The sequence below is a fragment of the Agelaius phoeniceus genome, chromosome 1, assembly GCF_051311805.1.
Source record: "Agelaius phoeniceus isolate bAgePho1 chromosome 1, bAgePho1.hap1, whole genome shotgun sequence".
Taxonomy (NCBI): Eukaryota; Metazoa; Chordata; class Aves; order Passeriformes; family Icteridae; genus Agelaius; species Agelaius phoeniceus.
This window is the reverse complement of record NC_135265.1, coordinates 70,196,112-70,212,152: the sequence shown is the minus strand read 5'-3', so window position 1 is coordinate 70,212,152 and position 16,041 is coordinate 70,196,112.

The following is a 16,041-nucleotide window of genomic DNA, read 5'->3' as shown; positions in this document are numbered from 1 at the left end:
ACCTGGAAACATTTGGCTCTGAGGAGTGTGAGGCTACTGCATCACTCCCCTGGCCAAGCACTCCACCTTTGCATCGAATTCATCATCTGTGGCATCAGACCACTGAGCAGATGATTGCCAAACACAAGGGCTGAAACAAGGAAGAGTGTAGGGACAAAGAATGCATGGTCTAGGGCTGGAAGGGTCAAAAGCAGCCCCGCTTGAGGTGGGACAAAGTATCCAAGGTTCCTCTCCTGACATGAGATCAGCCTTGGTGACTCCCCTGTGGCCACATGCATTGATGCAAGAGCAGAGACATGAATCTGAAGTCCTCCTGGAACAGAGTCATGGTACATCTGGGTGGCTCATACATGACAAGCCATGCTTGATGCTACAGTGAAAGCAGAGGTGCTCTCACTCTTCTGCCACCCTCACATGCAATCTATGAACATACTAAAAAATTCGATTTACAAATCCAGCCTAGCTTCTTGTGGCACTGTCTGACACCTTTGATCTCTGACTGCGAGTGCAATTTGCAGGGCTGACCACCAGAACTTGTGAAAGCCAACAGACACCACCCATTGGCTTTGACAGCCCCCAAGCCATGTGCCTGGTCCTGGCTGTCTTTAATAGCAGAGCTGTCCCACCAGGTGTGCCATCACATCCCCAGGAGCTGTGGAGCCAGGAGGTGACTCACCCCCAGCATCCAGTGAATCAGTGCCAATGGCAGGGATGGAAGTGAGATACTCAAAACCCCGGGCCTCTGCTCTACCCAGCAGACCGCACCCTCCAGGGTTTCCTGCCTGTGGTGAATTGTGTCAGGTTTTATATGTAAGACAGGCTTAAAAGCAAAAAACAAAAGAAAGAAAAAATAAAAGCCCCCCAAAAACAAGCAAACAAACAAACAAACAGTAAAACCAACTCAGTTCTCATGAATGAAAAACTACTCAGGCTTCAAAAGCTTTCTCAGCCTTTTGGGGAGCAGCATGTCACTCAAATAACTGAAGAAATGTTGTGGGTTTCCTCTATTTCTTATGACCTTCAGTCTGACTAGCGATTTTACCAATGATAGTGAGTGGTAAACACTCACTGATAAAAATGATTCCACCTTTCTGGGGAGCCTTTTTATCAGGTTGCCTACTTTGGGAAGAACAGCTCAGAGATTCTAGTCTAAGCTGACTACTCAACTGTGCTATAGAAATGAAGGGCGAGTCAGACACACATCCCCTCTCGCTCATACACGCCTATATTTAAGAAAAGTAAAATTGATACACCGGGGCTGTAATAATCAGACTTGTACATGACATGGTCAGCCACAACTGACCACATGGTGGTAAACACTCATCTAGAAATAGGTGTCTGAGGCTTGCTGGGAGGTGTTATCTGTATTCATAGTGTCACATTCTCTCTAATGGAGTGTTTTTCCCATCAGCCAGATCCAAAATGAAGTGTGCTTGCAAGATCAGTCTGGTTGCTTTACACATGTTGTTCATATTTTTTTGTTTCAGCTTATACAAATATGAGTGAATCTCACTAAATGACTCTCCTTTGAAAGTGGCCAATGGCCAATTTGCCATCAAACATCCTTCCTGTGCTTTTATCATGCTGCAGAGAGCAGGGAGGAGAACAAAGACACAGTGGGCTGGTGGAGCATCATCTGAAGTGACTCATACCACAAAGTGTGGGCTCTTTGGAATGATGCCCTGAGTGTTTATTTCCTTCTATTCTTCATCTTGTTGGGGTGTTTTTGTGTTTTCTTCCCACTTCCCATATCTGCATTTTGTTTGGGTTTACATCTATTCGGTTCCTCATATTCTAATAAAACCCAGTTGCTGCCATTTTGTCAGAGTCTTGGGGCTGGTTGGTCTTTTTGGTGTTTGTTTTTCATATGTTTTGCTTGGTCTTTTATTGGGAAGAGGTTTTTTATATATTTGATTTATTGGAAGGGGCTGTTACCTGAGGGGGATTTTGCAGTGGCAATGTATTTTCTTTCTTAAAAAAAATTTACTCTTTTCACCAATAATTTCAGCTTAACTTCAACGTAACAAAGGTTTTCTCTGTGGCAAAACAGAATCTGTTTGACAAATCCTGTTATATCACATTTGAAATTGTGCCATTATGGCCCTGGGAAGGAAGAGGAGGTGTGGTGGGACTAACACCAGCAGGAGTTAAGGGTGAGCAAAGGTTCAGTCTCCTCAGACCTGTCTGTTAGTAGATCTACCCCTGCTCGCAGACACAAATACATATCCTTTTGCTTTTATGTTGGTTCCACAGGATGAAAACTGAAACTAGGACTGCTCTAAAAAGCACAATGCCTTCCTGAGTGTGAGGAGTAAGCTCTCCAGCTTCACAGTACATCATCTGCCCTTCCTGCATACCTGGTGGAAGATTCCACTGCAGCATCCCTGCAGCTCTTACCACCTGCACAAGACTGCACCAAGATGGTTTTTCATCTGTTGTACTACTCTGCTCTTCCCAACAGCCATATAGATGAGGGGCAAGGGGCTGACTTACCAGGCTTTTAATTTTTCTGTGGAGCTTTTGCCTCAGCAATCCTTTGTGTGAATGAGTCCACAGGTTAGAGAGAGTGAGCAAGTTTGGGGGATTTTTACAAGTTTTAGCTCCTGTGCTCATGTGATATTCACACTATTATCCTAACCCATGCAACAGTTTATCATTCACAGTTGCATTGCTTTTTCTTTGCTGGGGAGAGTTTTGCTGCTCATTGAGTTAATGAGTACCTCTAAGTGTCCTGAGGTGCCTCCATTCCCATAAGGAGCCTTCCCTCATGAGTACCAGCTGTTCTCAGGCACAGACACAGTGGCCTTGGCCCACGCTCTCCAATACACACCCACGGTCTCCTGACTCTCTCGCTTGCCCAGAGGGCCATGCAGGTCAGGCTGCATTTCTGGAGACACTGGTGTGTGGAATTCCAGGGACTGGGACTCCTTAGCACTTTCCACTCTTCCGGGAGGCACTCTAGGGCAGCAGGGGGAAGAGGGGCTAGTACACAAAGGGAGTTCAGTGAAGCAACAGAGAGAGTGAAGACCTGGAGACAAGTTATAGAGATGAGTCAGAAAGCCTAAGGAAGAGTGAGCTAGCCAGCAGCATGCAGGGTGAGTGGAGGTCATACCTGTGAGCAGTCCAGGGACACCTTCCCCTGCTCTGGTTTGGGGAACCAGAACCCTTTGGTGTCCAAATGGGGTGGTGATGACACCCAGGCAGCAAAGCCTTTCTCCAGGATGTCATGAGGATGGTGCACTGGCTGGGATTGTAGCCCTGTGGTGTGACAGGGGACACAACCCTCCTGCAGCCTCTGCCTCCCCAGATGTCCAACAGGCCCTAAGGTGAAGCAGAGGTAGACAAGGTTTGATTCTGAATCTGGGGACAGGCAACAAAGAGAGTGACAAGCCTTTTCCTGGGGCTGCCCAGAACCTCCTCAAATGCCCCTCTGGTCTCTGCCTGGCCAGGCTGACCAGGACAGGATGGTCCCTTGTCACCCCCCAGCAAGTTCAGAGATAACGACAAAAGGGTCAGATATATTTCATGGAAGCCAGCTCAGAAGAAAAAGCAACCCATCATTTCAGGAAACCTCATTTTTCATTTGTAAAACACTTTCATTCAGAAAAAAGGGAGGTGGGGAGAGAAGCAAAGCAGGGTGCTGCTTCTTCCCAACCATAGCAAATACACTGTATAGCAATTTCAGTCTTTGAAAAATGCAAAAATGGGACACAAGGAAATCCAGCAGTTGCCTCTTGCTTCTAAGTTACAGTTGCTTGTAATTTTGTTCTAAAATACCCTAGGTTGGAGTCTGCCCCAGTCTATTTTCTTTGCCTGGAAATTTTAAGTAGTTGCTGAACATTTAGCTGGAAGAAAATATACTCTTTCTCCTCCGCTCCATGCTTCAAGAAACTTGGTGACCTTTTCCTCATGTCCCCAGGCTTTGGAAAAAGGACTTGAAATGTGGCAGAACTGTGGCTTGGGTGTCAGGAATGTGCTGCTTGCCTGCAAAAAACCTCCATCCAATTTTTGCCAAGTTATAAACCTCTGAAGAAATAAATCATCCTGCTCACAACACTCCCTAGAGTTGGACTAGAGCTAAAAAAAATCCTCCCTAGCTTTATTCCACACCCAGGGCTCCCCATGAGCCCCCTGGGGTCTGCACCTGAGCCCCCCTGCATGGAACTTTGTGCTGCAGCCCCAGGGAGTGGGTCTTGGTGGGGTCTCACCTAGGAGGAAGCTCCCCCACCACTGTAAGCACTGACGGCACTGGCGGCAGCAGCCAGAGCCCCGGGGCTCTTGGGGACAAGGCAGGAGCTGGGGATGGAGGGGAGGGCAGACGTGGCTTGGGGTAGGATGAGGGATGAGAGAGGGAGAGAGGAGTTGTGCCTTAGAGATGGTGGTGATGGGAAAGGGAAGTGCCTGGAGCATATTGGGACATACTGGGTGAGGACCAATCTTAAGGATGGCAATTCAGAGCACCTCTGGAGGTGTAGCATCAGGCTACAGCCAAAAAGGGTCCAGTGAAATGCACTCCCATCTTGTTGCTTAATTTTTCTGTCCCTTGCATTTCTGTCTCCTTAAGCTAAGGGAACCACATACCCAGGCACACAAACACTGCACAGACAAGTCAAACGCTGACACCTCTTAAATTTGCCCATGTAGCCTTCATAATATTCTCCTCTGTCTGCATAATACTGTAAGTGAAGTGCAAAATAGCAATAAAAGAAAAAACAACCCAAAGCAAAGAAGCAGGGTGAGACTTTTGTGATTAAAAAGATTTCCTTTGAGAGTTCAAGGCAAGGTACTTTCATCAACAGATTTTGTAAACAGGCAGGATTGTAAGTGATGAGTGGGTTTGTAAATAAAGGGTTGACTTTCTGAGAAGCTGAACACCCACCACTTCAGACAGCGCTACAGTGGTGACCAGCACCTCTGAATCATGGGCCATGAGGTTTTTCTGTATTCTGAGACCTGTGCCAAAACCATCCCTTATCGCTGCTCTTTTTCCCTAGCTTTGCAAAGAGACTTTTCATGCGCTGTGCTTTCATTATTCACCTCTTTTAACCTCCTTTTGCACCCACAGAGGTACCCGGCCCTGGGAGGACATGGTGGGTAATCACTCCAGTCAATCCCAATCCTTAGTCAGAATTCTGGCATGTCCTTCCTAATTAGAATAATGGATGCAATTGCTCACAAAAGTAGGTTGCTGAGGCCTGGGGTTGGTTGGTGTTGCTTTTGATAGGTATTGATGGTTGCTCTGTTCAGTCGAAAGCAAGGTGTAGGCCTGGAAGGTGTAGGCCTACAAAGGTGTAGGCCCTGGGCCTACTGCAGCCCCTCACTGCCGCCACTGGCACCACCTCACCATTTCTCCAGCCGGCTCCTTGCAGTCCTTGGCAAAGTGACAGGTTGTGAATTGTTGTCACATGCCCCCCACCAACACCTCATCTCTGTACACTGCGTTGAGACCCTGACTGCTAATGCAGGGCTGGAAAAGCCTCCTGCCAGCCCTGGTCTGTAGCTCTGCTGATCCTTCATTTCTCATCTGCCTGTGAGCAAGGACAAACAGGGAGCAGCATCAGCTCCTGGAAATGCTCCTTTCACCACCAGCTAGGACAGCACTACCAGGGCAAGGGCGAAATCTGAGATATGAGCTGATGAGGGAGAGTTATGGGCCCTTCCTGGAGCTGGGCACCCCAAAGTCTCCTTGCAGCAGCCCTGAGTACCCAGGGCAGGTGCCAGTCTCATGCTTAAGACTGTAAAGGGGTCCATGGTGTGATTTCTAGGTCTTTAAGCATATGACTCCATTCAAAAAATTCTGTCCATATTTTAAAATTTCTTTTCAACTATCAAAACTGTAATATTTTTCTTATCAACCCCCTCATTATATCACTTTTTCAAAGGTGGCAGGGGAGGGATCTAGTTAGTAATGTTTCCACTCTTCTGCCACTTGCCCCATTGACTTAGACAGGAAACTTCTGAGGGCAAGAAATGTCATTTATTAGAAGCCACTGCAGCTGCCAACCTCATTTTGGTTTGGTGTCTAGACAGTAAAGTAGAAGAGGGCATTAATAAAAATTGAGCAACCAAATGCCTGAAAGTTCTTGTTTGATGGTCTCAAGCTTACCTTCACATGAGGTGAAATCAGACCTGTAAGTTTTTTGAGGGTTTTTGTTGGGTTTGGGTTTTTGGTTCTGTTTTGATTTTGCCTCCAACATGAAGATGACCTGATTTGTGTATGTATCTTCTGCATACATGTGTGTGCTGATTGTGCCTGCTTCTAGTAATGGAAGTAGGAAACTTCATATAGGATGTGCTACTTTTTCAGAAGTTACACTGTTAGTGCTGGAAAAAGGAAAATCAGGTTGATTCTTAAAGTGACCAGTATAGAAAGATATCCCTTGTTTTTAAATTCCCTAACTCCAAGTAGGGTAGCCTCAGTGTTTAAAAGGAGATAAACATTTCTGTTTATCTCATCTTCTAATCACGTGGGCCAAGGACTCATGTCTGTGTGAATCTTTTCTAGAAAAATACTTCAGACTGCTCCATTGAGCTATCTTCTGGCTGCCACGAATCCCTGCTTATGTTGCCATGGCTTTATAAAAATGACAGGAGAAGAAGAAACCAGCCCTCCATTTATACATGTTCTGAATTTCTGTCATAAACAGAGGCCTGGATTCATCAGTTTGGGAATCCTTGAAGTGAAAGCAGCACCAATTCCCATCACCATGCTGTGCACTGAGAAAGGGCAGCAAGAACGCTGTGGCTCCTTGAGACATTTGGTTGGTGAATCTGGGGATCTTCTGAGTTTCAGATAAACTGGGAGGCCTATTTCTGCCTGCAGCACCAGCGTTCCTGGAGGTAAGGTCAAACCACCACTGCTCTCTTTCCTTCCCTCTGAGCACAGGTTTTGAGCAAATGTGCTTCCTGGCATCAGACACCTCCCTTGAAAATATTAATCCAGGAATAATCCATGCTCTGCATCATCCTGCATTGCAGGGAAACAAACCTCTTAGTTTTGCAGCTTGGCTATGTTTTTTTTTAAAAATTAGGGGTTTGGGGAGGAGGGAAGAAAATCAGGAAAACAGCAATGGTAAGGGAAACACTAATAAAAATGTTCTTGGTCTATCCCTGGGGGAAAAGAAGAGCCCCACTTTCATTTAAGATGACATAAGCCCCTCACACCCCTCAACAACTTTCTGGAGGATGAAGTCTGCTCTCCAACATGGCCTTTGCAGAGGGATCCCCACATCCAGGAGCAAAACAGCAGCTCCACCTTGGCCAGCAGCACTCAGTTGTCCCTGCACCCCCTGCACACACTTCAGAGCTGCAATTCATACAGCGACTGCTGAAGTAAAAACAGGAGAAATGGGGACTATATATAAAAGAGCTGGAGTAAAGTCAAGTATTGGATTCTGCTTCTCAGTAGGTCTGCTGTTTTTAGAAGAAGCCAAGCTTTGCACACCCAGCCCCTGAGCAGCTCAGCCCTGCAGTGCTGCCATGAGTGCCTGCAGTGGGGCCCCAGCCTGCAAGGAGCAGCTTTGCCTCCAGGCTCTGCCTCGCTGCCTGAGCACCCAAAACCACACTCCACTGCATCACACAGACCAACCCTGGCTCCTAGAGTGCCATCCCCTCTGCTGGGCTTTCTCTCAGCACCTATGGAGCATAGTTCTGCAGAACCAGGAGTACTCCCAGCAGGCTGAGGGCTGAGCCTTGAAGTCATTGATTTTGACAGGGGTGAAGAGGTGTCCTCCTCATCAGTGAGCCTCTGCTCCACCAAGGTCAAGCCTCCTTTGCTCATCCCTGGCTGCTACTTCCAGGGACAGCTGTGTCTGGGCATCTCAGTATCTCTGCTGAGTCACCTGCACCCATGCATGGCACAGGTGTCAATACCAGAGCAGGCAGGTGACTGGGGAGACTGGACCTGGCCAGGCCCCCACTCCTGATTTCAAGCTTTCTTACTGGTGTGAAGTAGTTTTGAATGGCTTCCCTTTGTTATTATTTTATTTTATTTTATTTTAATTGTTTCTTGGAGATGTTTTTCCCCAAGAAAAATCTTAAGGAAATCTTGCTTTCCTCCCATCCCTTGCTGAATTTAAAAAAAAAAAACCCAAACTAGACAACAAATAAAAGCCCAAATTCCAAATGTCACAAAATCCCCTGTTTCTTCTGCAAAACAGAATTCTTATTGTCCCACAGCCCCAACTTATTGACAGGCAGATGCAAAGCAGACAGACCTGTGGCAGCAGTGGGAAAGAAAAAAAAGCACACAAGAAGGAAAAAACACAAACCCTTCCACTTGGGATGCAGCTGAATTCCCGAGGTGCTGCTGCTGTGAGCGTTGCCCAGGCTGCAATGAGGTGATGGAGAGTGTGGGGTCAGAGACATTCCCACCATCCAGGACAGGGGCTTTCCAGATGCCATGGGGCTGGAGAGGGGTCTAACATGGGGCAGGGCCATGAAAGCAACACCAAGGAGTTTGTTTTGCTGTCTGTCAAAGCCAAATCAGCACAGGCAGTCACAATAGAGCTGTTGCAAAAAAATGAACACCAGGGAGCCACCTTGCCTCCCTCCTCAGTCAGTGCTTCTGAATTACAGGGAGGCAGAAGTACTAAGTGAGAATAAACAAGCAATGGGGAAGGAAGAGTAGAAGGCAGCTCCATTCAAACTGGGTAAGAGAAAAAAACAACTTTAAAAAAAAAATCACTGGTGTGAAGTTCCTGATGCCAACCACAGAACAAAAGGAACTACCCTTTGGTCTAAGTAAATGTGGTCAAGTAGCTGCTCTCTCTTCCGGCAGGTTCCCAACAGTAACGAGGGTTTTACCTGCAGGTGAAGCTTCCTGGTCCCTCTAAGCAGTGCCCAGCCCATGCAATCCCCATTTCTGAGCAGCAGGATCTGCCCTTCTCAGGAGCAGCTGGAAATGAAAACTATTTCAGACAGACAAAACATCCAGTACCATCAGCTGTGGACATGGTTTGAGAACACAGGGCTGCAAAGCCCTGGAATAGCAGGAGCTGTGTGGTGTGGACATGTGCATCACACAGCCACACCTTTGTTAGCTTTGCTTGGGGCACATTCTTGGTTTATGCTGTTGTGAGGGTTTTTAATATCCTGGAGAGATTTTGGGCCCACATCTAGTGGCATTAACGCATCTCTGATTGCACAAGAGGCCTTCTGCCTCTCCTCTCACTGTTTTCCTGGGGATGCCCCTGTGGCTGATGGTAGAGGATGTTGCAGGACACACTTGCAGGCTCTCTCTTCCAAGGCACCCAGCATGGCCAGGATGGCTGTGCTCTACAGGATGCCAGCAAAAATGTGCTGGTGCATTGTGTGTTGCAGGATGAGCTGTAGCAATGCTACTTCTTGGCTGCATTTGTTATATTCACCCTGCCACCTTCTCCCAGACTTCGTAGTGTGGCACCACACAGAGCTCCCAGCTGGAGCCACCAGTGCTTAGTGACAGAGAAATGCCCACACACTGCCAGAGAGCTTGTCTGATTTGAACCAAGACAAGACACAGTCTCACCAAAACCAGCATGGGAACATCAGGATGGGCCAGAGGTAATGCCAGTCCAAGTATGAGCTTTTCTAGATTTATGCTGTTCTGTACATCTTTGAAATGACAGAACTAAGTCCAGAGCATATCCCCTCTGTTTCCATTGACAAAATATATTAGCTGGTGCAGGACAGGGAGAAGCTACATACGTACTTTATTTTTGCCATGATGTATTTGAGGAGAAACAAGACCTATGAGAAGGCTGAGCCTGACTTAGTACGATGAGTTTGGTGCCAGCCAGGGCTGGCAGACTTCAAATCAGAGTAAGAGCTGTGAGTAGGAGAGCAGCAGTGCAGAGGAATCCCTGCTCCAGTGTGAGAGGCATCACATACTTGGGAGCCCAGAAACTGTCCCTCTCTATGCTGCATCTCAGTTCCAGCTCTCTTGCAAGACACTGACTGAAAGATTAGGCCATCGAAAGGCTGGAATTAGTTATTTATGGGCAAGTTTCTTTTAAAGTGAGTTTTGATACAGAAATATTTTCTCCTCATGCAAAGTCATCTGAGGTGGTCAGGAGGGAATTAATATCCTGTAGGCTGTCCTGCAGGATGGAACACCCAGAATCAGTACAGGTGGCCTTTTTATCTTTGTAATCATAGAAAGATGAATTCAGACAGGCAGAGACAGAGACTTTTAGACACTTTTGGGTTATCATGCCTGATACAGCCAGCAGGAAGAGTCTGATTCACTTCTGGAAAAATGTTACACCACAACCAGACTGCCGAGCCCTTGGCTGCAAAGCGGGCCTGCAACTGCTGCAAGCACAAAGTGAATCAGCCACACCACGGGCAGGCTTTTTTAGGTACAAGCCTCCAGCTGACAGCAGGCAGTGGGAGCCTGGCTGCCAGAGAGAGAGAGCGAAGGCAGCTCAGCACTCCTGGCAGCCAGACCTCCATCTCCTACCTGCCCATGCACAGCCCTGGTGTCTTTTGCTCTGTTTCACCCACAGCAATTTTGGGTACCTGCCCCTCGCACTCACGGGCACCGTTCCCATGGAGGCCCCCCGTCTATTCTTGTAAAGGAGCCGATTCAAGTAAACTCTGACTCTATATTCCCACCTTTGCTTGACAAACAGAACAGGGAAATGCCATTAACACGCAAGCCTTCCTCAAACTACCTTGTTTTTGCTGCCAGTCACAGTGGAAACAACACCACTTCCTCCCACATGCTGTCAGTGCCTAGACTGTATTATTTGCTTTTAATTGAATTAAAACCAGCCCATTGCTTTTTTGTTATCCTATACAAAGCGCTAAGTTCTGCAAACACCTTGCCAGAGTGACTAAATCAGATGGTGAGATAATTATTTCCACCACATCAGTTGCTTCAGTTCCAAATTGGCCATCAAAACACAGGCAGGTGGCTGTGAGGTTCATGGAATGTCCTCAGCAGTTAGGTAACACCACAGACCCACTCCCAAATAACTGAAATCATCTCTGGTTTTTTAAAACATAGAGTTTTCTCTCAGGGGTGACATCTCAGCCCACAAAGTCAGTGGAGTCAGAATTTTGAGCCTCCACCCCAGCCCTGTCCTTCTCCAGCTTCTTAGATTGTGTTACACCAACACCTCAGTTTCCACTAAAATAATATTTATTCTGTGGTTGTTACTGCTGTCATTAACACGATTGCACTCAATTTACATTATTCCTTGCAGAGAAAAGAAAACCTTTGCTTTGATCATCAGCATAAGAAGTGATAAACGGCACATTTGCTTTGTGTACTTCTCTTAAAACTCACCTCCTTCCAGAGCATTTAAAAGCAAACCTGAATGATTTCTTACAAATAAGCACAGGACTGTTTCAGGGGTGGAAGAATGGCTTTGGGTAGCCTTTAATCATGGGTTTACTCTGGACATACTCCAGACTTTTATTCACCCCTTAGCAAACCTCACCAGGTGTTTCCCCACTCACTCTGGGGGCAGGTTAACTTTCCCTCTTGCCAGGCAGAAGACCTTGTCCCATGAATCCTTCTCAAGCATCGGGTAGGTGACCTTTGCCTGGTGCATTTAGCCTCTTCCCTCCACCCATGGGATGGGGGAAAGGAGCGGTGGCTTCCCCAGCCCAGCCCACAGAGGGGCTGCAAGGGGCTTGGGGAGAAGATGGAGACAATCAATGTGCAAGGCTTGGCTAAATGCTCATGGAAAGGGAAGGACATCTCTGCTGGACTGTGTGATCCAGAGCAATCCCATGTATTCTGGGAACATAACACTTCCTTGCACCTGTGCAGCTCACAGCAACACCTTGCTGGAGCATGGTCATGGCAATGGTAGTCGAAGGAGCTGGGCTTTCCGAAAAAGAGTTGACTAGCAATGGCAGCCTGTGTTTTTGCATCACTGGCAATAAAATCAATGATTAATTGAACTATTCACTACTTAAAATCAGCTTTCTTGGCCCATTAAACCCATGGCAGTCTTGGTGAGATTCCCTGGTGGACTGGACAGGAACTGCTGTCTTTGTTCCAAAAGTAACACTCTTCACTTTCTATCTCCAAACATGGAGCTGGAGATGTCTGGGCAGGAGCAGGAGCACGTGGGTGTCTGTGGGGAGATACTCACCTAAAGCCAAGGAAGCTTAGCTTGACTTTGTTGAGGAACTGAGGAAATATTCAACATCCCACTTTCACTAAGGCTTCACCACATCAGGACCACTTGCTAACTTTCACTCCTCTTAAAAACGTTCTTCAGGCTATGCTCTGCTCCTTATCTGATCTCTGGGCTCTCAGTTCCTTCTCTATGGCCACCTTTGTCTCTCCCTCAACATCATCTTCTTGTCTTTCCACCTGGCCCTGCTGTGACCTTGGCTATATCACTGGCTGTGGCTTTGCTGCTTTTTTCAGCCTCTCCTTGTCCCTCTGCACAAAGATCCTTCAGGTCCTCTCCAACAGCTCTGAGTCTCCTGATTTTATCTCTCTGTAGCACTGGGTTTAGTCTGGGTCACTCTATCCCAGCTCATGAGCTACTTTTACCCCATTCTCCAAGTGTGGATAAAAGCCTCCTGGCAAGGCCTTCCAATAACCCTCTCCTCCAGCTCCTCTGGACCCAGCCACACACCTAACATTGACTCCTCTAAACACAACCAGATCCTTTCTTCTGACCATCATCATCCTCCATCCTCTTCTTCTTTCCTTGCCTCCCTTCCTCCTGCTTGCCAGAGCACCTGTGGCTGCAGCATACCTCTTGCTGCTCCGCCTTCTGCTCTTTTTCTCCCTTCAAGCTCATCCTCAAGCTTCCTCCCCTGTTCCAACCACAACTCACTACTCTGTATTCCTCAAACTCCCCCTTGCCCTCCACTTACCCCATACTTAGCAGCCCCGCTGTCACCTTCCCTCACGGCCAAGGCCCCACCACTGCCCCTTGGGAGGCCCTTTCACTCCCTTTTTCCTTCTCCATCCTCCCCTAGGATGGTCTCCAGGCTCGCTTCTGGCCCACCCTTATGGTATCCCTCTCTCAACTCTCACTGAGCAATTCCAGACATGCCCTCATAACAGCTCCCATTCCCCTCACATTCCCCCATAAATGACCCACTGACCCTGTGTGGCCACAAGCAGCAGCGCATACCTCTATACTTGTCCACGTCTTTTCCCAGCCAAATTTAGTTTGTCCTTCTTTTTTTTTAACTTTCTCTTTTTTTTTTTTTTTTTTTTTTTTTGAGGGGAAGATCTGTCTTTATACACTGATTCTTATTTTTACTTTTTTTATGCCTTTCCTGCTCCCCATGTCTGCACGTGCTGCCTTATTTCTGAGAACTAGCTGACTTCTCCTCGTGGCCAAAACCCACTAAAACCCACTTCTCTACTTCAGACTCTTGCAAAAGGCAGAATGCACTAAATGGCCCTAATGAGCCCCAGGTATACCTGCAACTGAACTGTCCTCAACCTGCTGTCCTTCTCCACACTTTGTCCTTCCATTCACTGGGTTCATGCCTGCAGCCACTGTCCTCTGCCTCCTTCACCCATAAATGCAGAGTTTTTCCTGGCAAAGACGCGTTTTGGCTGGAATGGTAGAGAGCAGTGCTGATGATCCTTACATCCTGCCAGACTAACTTCAGTACTATCCTATCCCACAGGGCTTTGCCAGAGGGGCTGGAAGAAGAGGCTGCACATGAGCATTCACTTTCCCTTGCCCACAGTCAGCCTACCACCCAAGCTGCTGGCCAAGGGAAAGGGTTGTTAGTGCCAAGAGCTACAGCCTTCATCCTGGGAACACCTGGCATATGAAAGGAGGAAAAATGGGTTTATTGGGCCCCAGGGGTATGTGCTTGGTTTTCCACAAGACCTTGCAGGTAAGGTGGAGTTCTGGAGCAGAAATAGCCTGCAGTGCAGCATCGGGGCGTTAATAAGGCACAAGGAATCAGTGGACACTCCTCCTCTGGTGGAGTCCGAAAAATTAGGTGCCTAATATGTGTTGAGAGCCTGCAGCAGATGCTGATTTGCACCTGATCTTGTTTCCTCTCCCCAGGCCAATATTTTCACAAAATGTTTAGGGTGTCATTAGCACCTCCTTCACAAGGGAATAAACCCTGCCAATTGCGTAAAAGATTATTGAAGAAGGGTGAGAGTGGCTTGCTAGCTGCACACACACACGCACTCTCTGTATGCAATATCTTCATTTTTTTACCTAATGCTCTGGTTTTGACATAAATTTAGCAATCAAAAAAAACAGTCAACCTTCACAATATAAAAATGAAGCCGGGCCAAATAACTTAGCCAGATATCTGCAGCTAGCAGGCTGCAGGATGGTAAGCAGCACAGAAGTCATGCTTCAACTTCCTGCATTCATCCTCCCTGCGCTCCCCTGCGTGCTGGAGCACCCCCCACCACTGCCTCCCAGAAATGAACTCATTCATTTCCAGAAAACGCCGCACCGCCCCCCTCCCTGCGGCTGGGACCCCAGGTGCCCCGGGTGCCTTTGGCTTTTGCGGGGGTGCAGGTGCCCCCAGGACGCAGATCCAGGCACTCCACGTGGGCAGCTCCCGGGAGAGCGGCAGCGCGGGGATGTGCGCGCCGGGGACCCGGGACGGGCTGGGCAGTCCGGCGGCGGCGTCACCTCTGGAGCCGATGGTGCAGGTGGGACCGGGTCCCTGGGCACACGCAGCCTATCACAGCTCCAGCCTTTCAACTTCCTTCTTGCGGTTTGCGTCGCCTCGATTTATTCATTTCCTTGTAATTCGCAGATAGACATCGATGCTATATTTAAACGGTGCCTGTAACTGTGTGGGGATTGCAGGTAAGCCATTTTATCTGTAGAGTGATGGTTTTAAAGGAAAGTGAGACTTCAGAGTCATTTTCCAGGCTGGCGCTGTCTGTGGGTACGGGTGACCCGCATCCACGCCCAGTGCCACCAGGCAAACCCCCCTCCCTGGCCCGCGGCACCAGGCACAGAGAGCTCCCAGCTCCTCCAGCTTCCTGCCGCCAGCACCGAGAGGGCCCTTCTGCCTCTATCCCACACAGACTGCTGTACAAAGCTCAGCAACCAAACCAGCTAATTAGTTCAAGTAATAAAATTGCAATTAAAACTTCCAGGATTCCATTATATTGGGGCTGGAAGAAGCTTAAGAAGAAAACACTGTGTTTGGTTTTAAAGGGTGAAAAGGATTTACAATATTACCATGCAAACATCTGTCATTTATTTCACCACTTTCCTTTGGAAAGTCCATGTTAAGCAATGGAACATAGGATGGCAATCTATGTTAAAAACCACAGAGCAGCCAATTCTCTGGATGGAGGGTCACCAACTAGTTTGGGAAAAGATGAGATAAAGGGTGAGGGCATCAAGAACTCTTCAGACAGAGTCTGGGTTTTTTAGCTGAGTTGTGAAACCCCCATTGCTCTAAACAGCTCTGACCTTTCCTATTTCTTGGAGACTGACGTCTCTACAGCAGATGAGGTCACTCACCCTGTTTTTGAAGTCTCTCTCTCACTACTCCTTGCATGGGTTTTTTTCTGTGGGAGGGGACAGTCATGAAGAAGGCTAAACCTCTTGATCATGTGTGAAAAAAGGAAATGAAAATGAGCTATTGGAGATATATCAAGCCCTGACCCATAACTTTAGTTTCTGAGGATATAAAATCATGAAACCAAGAAGTTTGAAAGGAAAAAAGTAGGATATCTAGCTCTAAAAGTGATTTTATTGGAGGCTATATACTCTGTGCTAGAAACCAGAAATGCTCATCATTTGCTTTTATGAGACAGTTATGAGTGGCTCTGACAGGAGCATGAGAAACCACTGATTCAATCACCCTGAGAAACTGCAATTTGAGTGTGGTGCCTTGGGTGGAGAGAAGTTGCACACCAGCTTCCTACAGGAAAGTCTAGCTTAAATGATTGCCATGATTATATTCTGCAGATCAGTTCACGGGCTCGAGGGTCAGAATCACAACTGGGAAGATACAAGAACATCCTGCTCACAATTACAGAAATTGTGGTGCTGTCTAGAGACGAACCTTCAAAGGTAGTGCCCCGTCCTGCTTGGCATGCTCATCTAAGAGGCACTGTCTGCCTTTAGGTCT